Here is a 12,772-nt window from a genome sequence, read left to right on the forward strand (position 1 = left end):
ATACATGTAGGTCCAAACTGTCACGCTTACAAATGTTCAGTGTCCTACATCGGCCTCTGCACATCACCTAGCAGATGCTTTATGTTCCATGCCAAACCTGACTGACCTGAAAATAAGAGCAAAGGATTTGCAGGAGGAGTTCTATTCTAGACTGAGTGCACATGCGTCAACCTTACAGGTATGTACTGTATGTGTGTTTGTACTCTATATCTATGCCGTAGCAGTGGAGATGAGTTAAAATTATATATTGTCATTATGTGCATGGCTTTGATCAAGGGCACAAAAGTGTTACATATGAGGTGAATGTTAAAAGACAATTATAGACTGTGGCAAGATCTTTTTTGTAATCTGCAAACATTATGCAACACATAGCTAAAAAAAATCAGACCTTAAAGGTCATACAAAGTTTTGGTATGGGGTTATGAATTTGGTTCAAATGAACATATTGGAAGCATATGCGATCCTACAATAGTCGGTGATCGTTGACGCGGTTGAAATCGAACCTAAAGTTATGAAATTGTAAATAATAAACTCTTTATGTTGTAGAGCTTCCTCTCAAGGTCAAGATATTAATTACGCTATAAAACAATGTTTCTTGACTAAAATCGACCGATTAGCTATTCCACCTTAAAACTTAAGTATTTAATTTTTACCAATCATATTCTAGCTCATCCTGAATCAATCCGAACTGCCAAAATAAATATGGGTTGCAAAGCAGTTTGCTGCATGGGGTTGTTGCCAGCAGAGCTAACTTGCTACTGTACTGGCCGGGTCTCTCGGCAGGATGAATAAATCAGGTTGAAAGAAACATTAATGTTCTAATAATAAAACAGCTTTCTAAAAAATACTTCTTTACAACATACCGATCGAATAATTTTTACAAGACAAAATAAATATTTTTCTTTTATTTTGAACACCGCATGTTTCTTTTAAAAGCTGAAAATTACTTGGTAATCACAAGTTTTGATACTGATAGCTGTTGCAAGGCAATTCGATCAAGCTAGACACAGCAAGAATGCGCAGTGCACTTCATTAACTGTAATGGTGCCAAAACAAACCCAACAAATATACGTGATCGTAACAAGAAAAAAAATCATTAAAAACTATGAGAGGAATAGTGGAAAGACAAATACTCAAAATTACCATAAGCAGATACATAACGTGGAGGAAGAATACAATAGTTGGCCAAGAAAAAGCACAGAAATAGTGATATTTAAGGAGTTACTATAGGTACAATCATTATCGGAATGGGCCTGCTGCGATGTCCGTGCAGAATTACGTGTTTAAATTGAGCACGAGGCTAGAAGCAATATACCGCCCTCTACGGTAAAAGCAGTATAACAGTGGATGCGAGTATAGTGATTTATAGATATCTGCAGCAGGCCCCTTTCGATAAAAATGTACCCAGTTACTCCTGGATTATTACAATTTCTGTGGCATTTCTTGGACGACTATTGAATTCTTTGTCCAAGTTCTGTATCTGTTTATAGTAATTTTGAGCAGTAGTTGTCTTTTCAATTACTTACTTTGATGTTTACTTTCATGTTGAAGCATAAAGATAAACTTATTGCTATCTCTCTGGCATGGACTGTACTTTAGGGGGTGGCTGTACCAATGTTTCCCAAGGATGGATTTGAACTGCTGCAGCATTTTGAGACATTGAATTGTAATTGCCATTTCTCAGCCCATCTCGAAACAGCTTGAATATCCTGTTGAAGGTTTTCAGCATCACTTCTGTTTTTCACAACACTATAGATTTTTGTATCGTCTGCAAATAATTTAATTCCAGATGTTACATTCTCAGGCAAATCGTCAATGAAACAAAGAAAAAGGACAGGCCCGAGAACACTAACTTGCGAATTCCGCTGGATACTGGGCACGATGGTGATTGTTTACCGTTAACTGATACTCTCTGTGATCGTCCTGTCAAGTACCCCTTCACCCAGTCATGGATACGTCCTGAAATACCATTGGCTTGTAGTTTAACAAGAAGACGTTTGTGAGGGACAGTGTCGAATGCCTTCCTGTAATCTAAATAGATGCAGTCGATACTATGGCCGATATCAATTTTTGCTGTCCATTCTTCAAGAACCTCAAGAAGTTGGGTAGCGCAGGACCTGCCAAATCGAAATCCATGTTGATGATCGTCTAATAGGTTATTGATCTCTAGGTGCTCAATCAGTGCCTTTCTCACAATCCTCTCCATGATCTTGCACACTATCGATGTAAGACTGACTGGTCGATAGTTTTTCTGATCGTTTTTCCTCCCTTTCTTGAAGAGTGGCACCACAAAAGCCTCTTTCCAGATATCTGGTATGTTTCACTTCTTCATAAGCTTAGTGAAGATAATCTGGAGAGGCTCAGCCAATTCGTTGCGCAGTTCTTTCAGCACTCTAGAGTGTATCCCGTCTGGGCCTCCTGACTTGTTAAAGGTACAGACCAGTATTGGAAACGCCTCAATTTCAAAAAATGAAATGGAAGCTCTTATTACCAATCATGTGAAAGAATATGTTATGACTAATACATGATGATAAAAATCTTACTGGGAAACCGCCTACTAATTGATATATTTGGTAAATTAGTTTATCTATTGGTGTGTGAGAGATATAACGCACGTGTCGCGCATGTGTGCGTAGTCCCATATACATCTTTCTGTGTACAGTGCTTACTTTACGAAGACTGGGTCAAATTTCTTATCATTTTGATGATTCCAGAACCTTGCAGTACACACCAATACTTATATGCTAGATGATCAACCTTTTCTGATCGATTCCACAACGTTTCTTTCACAATGCAATCGCATGACCAGAACTTGTCTTTATCTCTAATGTCTAGCTTGGAAAGCAGAACAGTGATATCCTCTGTACGAAATTCTACAGCTTCAAGTGATTCATGAGTTCTGCTTGGTGTTGGGAATTGATTCCATGTTTTCTTGTGTAAAGACACTTCCAAAAAACAGAATTAAAGCATTTGCTTTTTCCTGGTCTGATTTGGCCCAAGATCCATCAGCTTTCAATAGGTCTGGAATGGCACCTTTAGTTTGCCACTTTGCCTTTTAACATAGTGCCAGAAACTCTTAACGTTGACTTTGACTTCATCAGCAATCTTGTTTTCAAAGTCAGATTTGGCTCTCTTGATTTCAGAAGTTGCCACATTCCTGTGACTGATGTAAGTTGACCATTCAGCATCGCACCTAGTCTTCTGATATTTATTCCAAGATTTGTGTTGTAAGTATACTAATTGTTTACATCGTTGGTTGAACCATTCCGGTTGTCTCTTTGACTGTCTTTTCAAAGAAATTCCAAGCCTCCAGTCCTGTAAGCTTGTGAAGTTCTTTTTCCCAATGAATGTCTTCTAATGATTCTCTTATCTTGTCATAGTCGGCATGGTAATAACTTCTGACATAGGATTCTTCCTCCTTCTCCTCTGTCCCAATCAGTAAATGCATGTTCAATGTAATATGGTCACTCTTTCCAATTGGGTGTATCATAGCTAATATGCGATAAAAGATCCTCCTCGTTTGTGAACACCAGGTCAAGTAGACTAGGGACATGACCAGTCCTATATCTTGTTGATGACTGCACATGTTGGTAGAGGTAAAGGTCCTCAACACAGGAAAGAAATTCAGATGAGTGATCCGCCCCACTATCGGCTCGGTGAAGATCTCAATTGATGTTCTTGTAATTAAAGTCTCCAACAATAAGTAGGTGATCAGGTTTACCAGCACATACTTTTGACATCAAATTACAAAGCTCCTGGTTATTGTCAGTACTGCTTGATGAGGATCTTTAAATACAACCCACTAAAACAATCCTGTTCTTGATCTCTAACTGTACCCACAATGATTCCTTGAATTTGCCACCATACACATCCACCAAAGAGCATGAGTAAACATTCCTCACATAAATTGCGACACCACGTTGAGCATGAGAAAAATCTCCAGGTAAAAGAAGCTGATATCCTTCTAATTCCAATTCACTTGATTATATTTACTGAACATTTTTGGGTTATATTTCTGTCAGTGCTATCACATCAGGTGTGTTCTTCAGAAGTCTTAGCTTGAATTCCTCCCTTTTATTCAGAAATGAATCACAGTTTGTATACAATACAGAAAGAAATGAATCGTCAAATCTTTCAGCGTAATAATGTGCTTCACTTGGTGCATCACTTGGTGCATCACTTGGTGCATCATTTTGTGCATCACTTGGTGCATCACTTTGTACATCACTTGGTGCTTCACTGGGTGCTTCACTTGGTGCTTCACTTGGTGCATCACTTGTTGCTTCACAAAAATTTGTAGAATGGTGATTGGAAAAAGTTGATTTATCCCGATGTGCTCCACTATCAAAAGTTGATATTATCTCTGTGCTAATGCGTGAAACAGTGCTGGTGCTACTATGTACATGATTAGCTGCTACTGGATTACTCTGTCTCTCTGGAGCTTTCGTCATGGCGAAAACTCCGCTGCAAAGTATCACCAGGATTCGCATATTTGTTTACCTTCTCTGCTCTGACTTTGTTGGTTTCAAGATTTGCATCACCGTTGCCTATTGTAGTACTTTTCACCTGCCCATTACGAATAACCAAGTTCTGCTCCCCTTTCTCGCTTCTGGCCTTCAGATCACTCCTAAGCTTCTTGTAGGCATCACGTTCCGATCTTGTACGGTCCTTAGTCACAACTATCAGTCTATCACCTTCCCCCACCTCAGATTTGAACTTCCGAAGGACTTCATTTCTTGATGACTCCGACTCTAAGACAACCTTAAGCGACCGACAGGCATCAGTCTTTTTCTCCAAACGATATAATGCCCTAAGCTCTGCAGGTCGCGATGATCCAAGAGAGTTTTGGACTAGCGATTTGACTTTTTGGAAGTCATCTTCCTTCCTGTCCTCAGTAGTTTTGAATGATTTCTTGTTACGATCGCGTATATTTGTATGGGTTCGTTTTGGCACGCATTACAGCTTACGAGGTGCACTGCACATTTTTTCTGTGACTAGTCTGAACTTGCCTTCCAAAAGCTATCAGTGTCGAAACTTGTTGTGATTACCACGTAATTTTCCGCTTTTAAAAAAAGCATGCAGTGTTTAAAATAAGATATAAATATTTATTTTTTCATTAAAAAAATGATCAATCGTTATGTTGTAAAGAATAATTTTTTAGAAAGCCGTTTTATAAATCTAACATTCATATTTTTTTTACCCGATTTATTCAACCTGCATGAATCAAAATGGTGACTCAAATGTTGTCTTTCTATTTTTGCCCCAGTTTTTTTTACTTATAGCATTTGCCTCCATTTCTGGAGGGATATACATGGTTTTCTAATATTTTCTTCTATTTGTAAACAATAATTTAATAGGTAAATAAAAGTATGAAGAAGTCTCTGTTTTGTTGTTTTCTTTTTAAATTCTTTTCCAACAAAGCTTTTGTAAATAGTAAAAAGTGCATAATTCAAAATGATATCAACATCTTTTTCCTTCTTTGAATTAAAATCAATACCAGACAATAGATGACATGGTTTGAAATTAAAATTAGACATGAAATATTTCTTTATATTCCTTTCAACTTCATTCTAAAACATACTGACTTCGTTACAAAAAAGGAACATGTGCATACAATCACCTGTTTGATTACAATAATAACATTGATCATTGGCATTAACTTTCCATTTAAACAAATTACATGGTATTGCTAAAATATTATACATGAATTTGAAATTGAAATTAATTAGTAAGCTGTCTTTTATACTTTTTAACTTAAATAACCAAACATCTGACCCTACAGGTATATATTCAATTTCCAAAGTATTACGCCAAAATTCCTCCGCTCTAGATTCTTCGATTTTTGTTTTAATTAACTCATGATATATTCTTTTAACTGTCAACTGTCTAACTGAAATCATATCCTCAATCAATTTTATATCTTATATACAAAAGCTGCGGATCTAAATTTCATATACTCTCTATGTTCTACATTCATTTCTGCAAGTACTAACATCTTCCCGAGTGATTGAATCGCTCTTCTAATACGTGCATATTGACTATACCACCTTCCATCCTTAATTAATATTTTCGCACTTAACTCATTAACTGGTAGAAAACCTTTACCATCCATTAAATCCCCAACAAACAAAATGTCAGAATTTATCCAATTCCTATAAAAAAGCATTTTCCTTTTATACGTTACATTTGTATTCAGCCAAATCATTTCTCTACGATAGCTGTCAAAAGTACATGATCGATACAAGAAAAAAGTCATAATAAAATTATAGTAGAAATGAGGCATCTTGTTCTCCAGAAAAATTGCGTTTTTTGTTTTATATTTACAATTCATTATCACCTTTATACCACCAAGTTAATCAAACCAATAGTCAACCATACATTTGCAACCTGCATTTAATTCATCGCTTAGATATTTACAAAACCAATTTATATATAACGATGAAACCTTTTTTTGAACATCTAACATATCTAAACCACCTGCTTGAATACTATTTAATACATTTGACCTTTTAACCCTTGCAGGTCTCCCGTTCCATAGGAAATCAAAAAATAACTTATCAGGCTCCTTAATTATCTCTTTAGAACGAGACAAAACTTGTGATGTATAAATGATTTTCTAAATTATCAATGATTTTAATATCATTATTTTCCCTTTAAGCGTGAGATTTCTCTGTTTCCAAAGATTTATCCGCTGTTAAATACCAAGTGACTTAACATAAACATCTTCCCATAACATATTTCCAATAGTATTTGTTGGATTGTTGGTTCCCAACCAGAGGGCTTTTGTCTTGTTATTAATTGAATTCCAGAATATTTTTTACTTTTCTACTATTTCAGGACAGAAATGTAAGATTTCTGTACTTAATCGTACATAACTGTGGACACCAAAAGTAAGTAGTTTTACATTCAAATAAAAACTTCTTATTCCTTAACCCTAAAAAGGCAGGGCTATTTGAGGTCTGAGTACGGCCGGAGGGGGGCCATTATGCCCCCCCCCCCCCTGAAGATCTCTGCTGTGAAACGGCCGATGTCCGCGAAAATCTGCACGCTTGCCAAGCAAAGTGTATAGATTACTATGATAATTTCAATTTTTTGAAAAATTCACTCATTTGCATATTTATGGTACTTTCTGCAAATAAGGTCATACAATCACATTTTTACCTATAAATCATATATTATTCATATATAAGCATTCTTTTTCACTACATATATTCATTCGACCATTTGGAATAATAATATGGCAACAAATTTGGAAGAGCCAGCTTACTCCTTATGTTATCTCTTGTTTTGATAATTTCTTATGTAGGCCTATTTCATTGTTTTTTTTATACTTTCCGGTATGTATTTTATTGTTTTTGTTGTTTTATTTAATTTCTAACTACAAGTCAACTATTTTGACTCCCAAAACAACCACCTAAACTTTAAACCAGACTAATAACCAATGTTTGATCTATTTGTTGGAAAAATGACATTTCCATATATGTTTTGTACACCAATCACGAAAATGAGCGACTTTCGGGCTGACATGCAAAGACAAAAGGTCACATGACCTTGTAACTGTAGGTCCAATTTTCAAAAAAGATGCACAAGACTCAAAGGAAAAAACTTAGTGAGGGGGGGGGGGGGTACCATCCATATGCATTCCTGAACAATCAGAAAAATTGTGGAGAGGGCCCCCCCCCCCCGTAAAGTGCAGAAGGGTGCAATTCATACTGTTAGAAATAAATTTATTTATTTATGATAATTTATTTCAAATTTTGTATTGGTAGTAACATACATAACTTGGTGTCTTTTCAAAACGGTGTGTTACTTATGTACATGACATGAAAAAGTTCAAACTGCAATATTTTGTAATATTCTTCTCACCAAATCAGACATGTGTATGTCTTATACATTTTTAACTACCTCACCATGACAAATAACTAAATATAGGTGGGCTGGTTGAAAGAAAAAAAATGGTGTACGTACATAACTCGGTGTTTGTTTGTTTGTTTATTTTATTTTAGCACGGTAGCATACATTCATTATTGATTAAATACCACATACAAGCTAAAATGGGGAATCCAATGTTATCAGTGCTCTTCATCCACCTATATACACCATGACATTATCATTTTGAAAGAATACAATATGTTTTTGTATAGGTTCTGTTGCACTTGTATGTACATAACTGCAGGACACCAAACATTTTCCATTTACAGAAATCTAAATATTTTTAAAACCATGACCCAGAATGAAATGATCTGATTGGAAATCAAAGATTAAGTGAAACTAAACATTACAACATTGCAAGCTTGTAAATAAATCAATTATTTATACACCATTCTTCAGTTAGTAAGGTTTGAAATTCGAAGGACACCAAAGTTATGTACATATCACAAAAATTGTATCACATGTAAATGGAATAAGAAAGTAAAACAATAGGAATTAACTCAACAGAAATGTTAATTATTACATATATTCTACATCAAGATAAAAAAAATCATAAGTATTGCATTCCATTAGTAAAAATCGGGTTACCAATTAGTGCATTTTTTTAATGTAACATTGAAAGTGCTGAAAATAGGCCTTTTTTCATCATAAAATTATTTAAAATCTTTAATTTGAACTGAATGACGCTGAAACTTGGTTTAGAGTTTTTCCCCACGGTAATTTCTAATATAAAAATGCTAATTTGTGTCTGGGTATCATGGTTTTGGGAAATTGAACAATTTCCCGGAGTTCAATTTAAGTGTACCCATGATCTGAGGGTGTCTAGTCAGGTCGCCCCCAAGCCGGTCGCCTCCTTTATGCAGTCGCCTCCTATACACAGTCGCCTCCTAACGTAGTCGCCCCCAAATTGTGTGATCGAGTCGCCTCCTATACACAGTCGCCCCCTACGTACAAAGGCAGTACGCTAGCGCAGCGGTCAGAAGCAAGCTATTTATGCTATTACTATTAGTTTGTAAATAAAAGAGAAAGTTTCATTCTTTCTATTATCGCCTCCTATACGCAGTCGCCTCCTATACACAGTCTCCTCCTAACACAGTCGCCCCCTACGTACAAAGGCAGTACGCTAGCGCAGCGGTCAGAAGCAAGTTATTTATGTTATTAGTTTGTAAATAAAAGAGAAAGTTTCATTCTTTCTATTAAATTTTAAGTATTATAAGTTTTGTACAGTAATATTCTTCCATTTCGACATTATCAGCCGCTCGTTCTCTATTTAGTTCCCTAAACTAAATAAAAGGTATATATGAGAGGGGTGTAGAAAGTTGAACATTGTCTGCTGTATACTCTTATTTTTATGATGTTTGTCTCTCCTCCGATCACTCCCCCCCGGCTCTGATTTTGTACTTTAGTTTGTCTCTTTTGGTTTGATTATATCTTTTCGCTAAAGTATAATGTAGGACGTAGGACATCAGTAATAATGTTATAATAATTAATCTCAAGGAAGGGATGATGCCGGCATACAAGCAAATGACGGAATAGACAACATTATGAAAGATGAAGATGGACATAGACAGAGAGAGGGAGAGGGGGAGGGGTGGGGGTGGCGGTGGCGGGAGATAGAAAGTTGGACGTAGTCTGTACTGTATTTATTATTATAATTTTATAGAATGAATGGAGAGTAAAATTAGATAACGTTTCGTTCATTTGGGTCTATCGCCGAAAGCTTTTATTTCGATTTATTTGCTTCATAATAAACTTATATAAATCATATGAATTATAGCTCACTTTTAATTCAATGTAGAGACATTCTCTTCTATTTCTATTTTTAATTTTTTACAACTATCTCATGACGACACGTTCTAGTATGGGTTTTGTAGTAGTGAACACAAATATGGGATAAAAAAGGGATCTGAAAATGCTCTAATTTGCTTGCGTTTACAAATTATACTCGAGAAAAGCTAAGAAAGCCGATCTATAAAATCCTTATTATCCCTATATAGCCTGTATGTGGATACTCCCTTAAGTTCCTTCACTGAGCCAGCCAGAACGATCGATGTGGTAGTACGTAAGCTGGTGGAAACTTAGATGCAAATATCCTCGAAAATATGCAGTTACAATGAAAAATGCGAGGAAAATGTTCAATATTTAGTAAAAACATAGTACTGAGATGCCAGGAACTAAAAAATGGCTTGACTTTGAACTTGTAAAAGACATCAAATTAAAACAACAAATTAGGGGGCGAAGTGACCAAAAAAGTGGGGGCGAGCTGACCAAGAATCCCAAAATCGGCAAAAAAAATCGGGAGGCGACATGCCCAATTGAGGGCGACTTTGTAAGGGGGCGGGCTGACATTAGGCGACCTGACGTGGAACCGATCTGAGCCATGTAACATAACACACATATGTAAGAGAATATTGACTGTGCTCAAGTCAACTCATCTCCACTGCTACATGGGTACATGCCATGATGAATTTATTTACCCATGTAGCAGTGGAGATGAGTTGACGGAGTTATGATATTTTAGCACAATCAAAATTCTCTTACAATGTGTGTTATGTTTTATATGAAAATATAAAATAGTCTATTAAAGCAGACAATGGAACTTTCATTTGAGTCTTTCATTTGCAGTGTATGATACAGAATTTTATATGGCTTGAGTAGAAAATATAATAATCTGCACAAAAATCACTTTTAAAGGTTTACCTCCGATAAGCTATTGTGGTTTTTGAATGAGACTAACTGGAGGTGTTCAATTAAGAATTTTTTTGGGGAAAAGGGAGTGTTGTGTTTCTACTTATGCAGTAATAGAATTTCAAAAAAGCGATCCATAAGGTTGGAACTATGTCGTCGTGAGCCTGAAAGCAGTTTAAAAGTATACTTCAGATTTAATACTCACTAAACAAGAATGGAGACCAAGATCACAGTGTACTTATTTTAATCACAGCTACATGTACACACTCTACATATATATACATGTACATGTATACAGTAATGCATACTTTCAGTCTTGGACATATAGCGTTCAGGCAAGGTTGCAAATAATCAATAAAGGCAATAGTTTTTTTTTATTTCCCAAACACAATTGCAGCTCTATTTAATAAAACCAGTCACATGAAAACTCTACTTTCTAAAATAATGGACATCATCCGTGTTTGATGTGGAATTGTTTGTGGTTCAGTGGATAAGTCTCTGGACTGAACCACGAGCTAAAGGGTTTCGAATCCCTGCTTTACGTAGCTCTAATGTTGTTTTGCAAGACCTTAATCTACATTTGCCACACTCAACCTAGGTTTAGTAAGTGGGTACCAGTTAGGATATATTCATTGTATGCAGCACTATGTAGTATATAACATTAAAGCAAATGCACCTGTAATTGTCAGTCCTCCTGATGTTAGACATGCATGCTCCGTCTACATTAGTTTGTGCTAACTATGCTGCACTAACCGAATTCTTAACTTTAACCATGCACCAAAAAGTATACCTATCTCTATACCTAAGCTGAAACCTATTTGCAGCCATTAAATAAATCCTATATACCGTACATATATGACTAAAAAAGCCTACAGCATTTGTCAAATAAGCTAGCTATACACATATATGTCAATTTGAGTACCCAGTTATATTTGAAGTATTTAATTAACAACATGTACTCTGGTAATGTACTTGTATGAATCACTATTTGTATACATGTAGGTCCAAACAGTCGTGCTTGAAGATGTTAGGTGTTCAACATCAGACTCACATCACCTAGTATGTCGTGCTTTGTCTTTGTTGCCAAACCTGAAAGGACTGACGATACTTGCAAAAGATTCCCAGGAGGAGTGCAAGGAGGAGCGCAAGGAGGAGCTGAATGCAAAGGTGTCGACCTTACAGGTATTTATTTGTGTTTTTAATCTATATCCATGCCATGATGAATTCATGTACACATGTAGCAGTGGAGATGAGTTTAAGGAATTATGATATTTTATTGCAGTAAATATTTTTTCAATGTGTGTAATTTATTAGATGAAAAAATATTCTAGTCCAAGTAGGCAAAGGACCATTATTGTATCCCCCGCCAGTATGCTGGTGGGGTACTTTGGATCCAGCAGCGTTACGCCGCCGCCACCGCCACCGCCGCCGCGTCATATTCTTATGTGCGCACTAACTGCCACATTCCTTGACAGATTTCTATCAAATTCTGTATGGAGGTGCATCTTGGTATAATCTACACACCTATAACTTTTGGTGATGCTGCCCCCATTGTTCCGTCTTCTGTAGGGTAAAAGCCCATATTTTTGTGGATGGTTTGTGTGCGCTCTATAGGCCACATTTCTCAAGGGATTTTGTTCAAATTTTTAAAGAAGGTGTATCTTGGTATGATCTACAAGCCTATAGATTTTGCTGATGCTACCTCCAGTGTTCTGTCTTTTATAGGAGCAAAGGTCATATTTTGATAGATGTCCCTGTGTGCACTCTAGTGTGTGGTCTAACTGCATCATTTCTTAACAGATTTCTTTCAAATTGAGTATGGAAGTGTATGTTGATAAAATCTACGCAACTATAGTTTTTGGTGATGCTGTCGTGAGTGTCCCATGTTTTATAGGGTCAGTGAGATAGCGCGGTCTATCGTAGCACCCCCTTTTTTGAGAGGTCCTGTTGCCATGCCGCGTGAGGTCATGAGGTCAGAGCGGTCATTTCTGCTAACCCACGAAAAACAGCTCGCTGTTGGGCGGACCGAAACGACGTTGTACCTTCCACACCGCAGAGATTGCGCGGTCTAGCGTGCGCTAGACCGCGCTATCTCTGCCGGTCTGAACAGCCTCTTGGTCATCCTTTTGTTTCAGGGAGGGGAGAGGGGATC

This window comes from Strongylocentrotus purpuratus, unplaced genomic scaffold, assembly GCF_000002235.5.
Source record: "Strongylocentrotus purpuratus isolate Spur 01 unplaced genomic scaffold, Spur_5.0 spur5_scaffold_1, whole genome shotgun sequence".
Taxonomy (NCBI): Eukaryota; Metazoa; Echinodermata; class Echinoidea; order Camarodonta; family Strongylocentrotidae; genus Strongylocentrotus; species Strongylocentrotus purpuratus.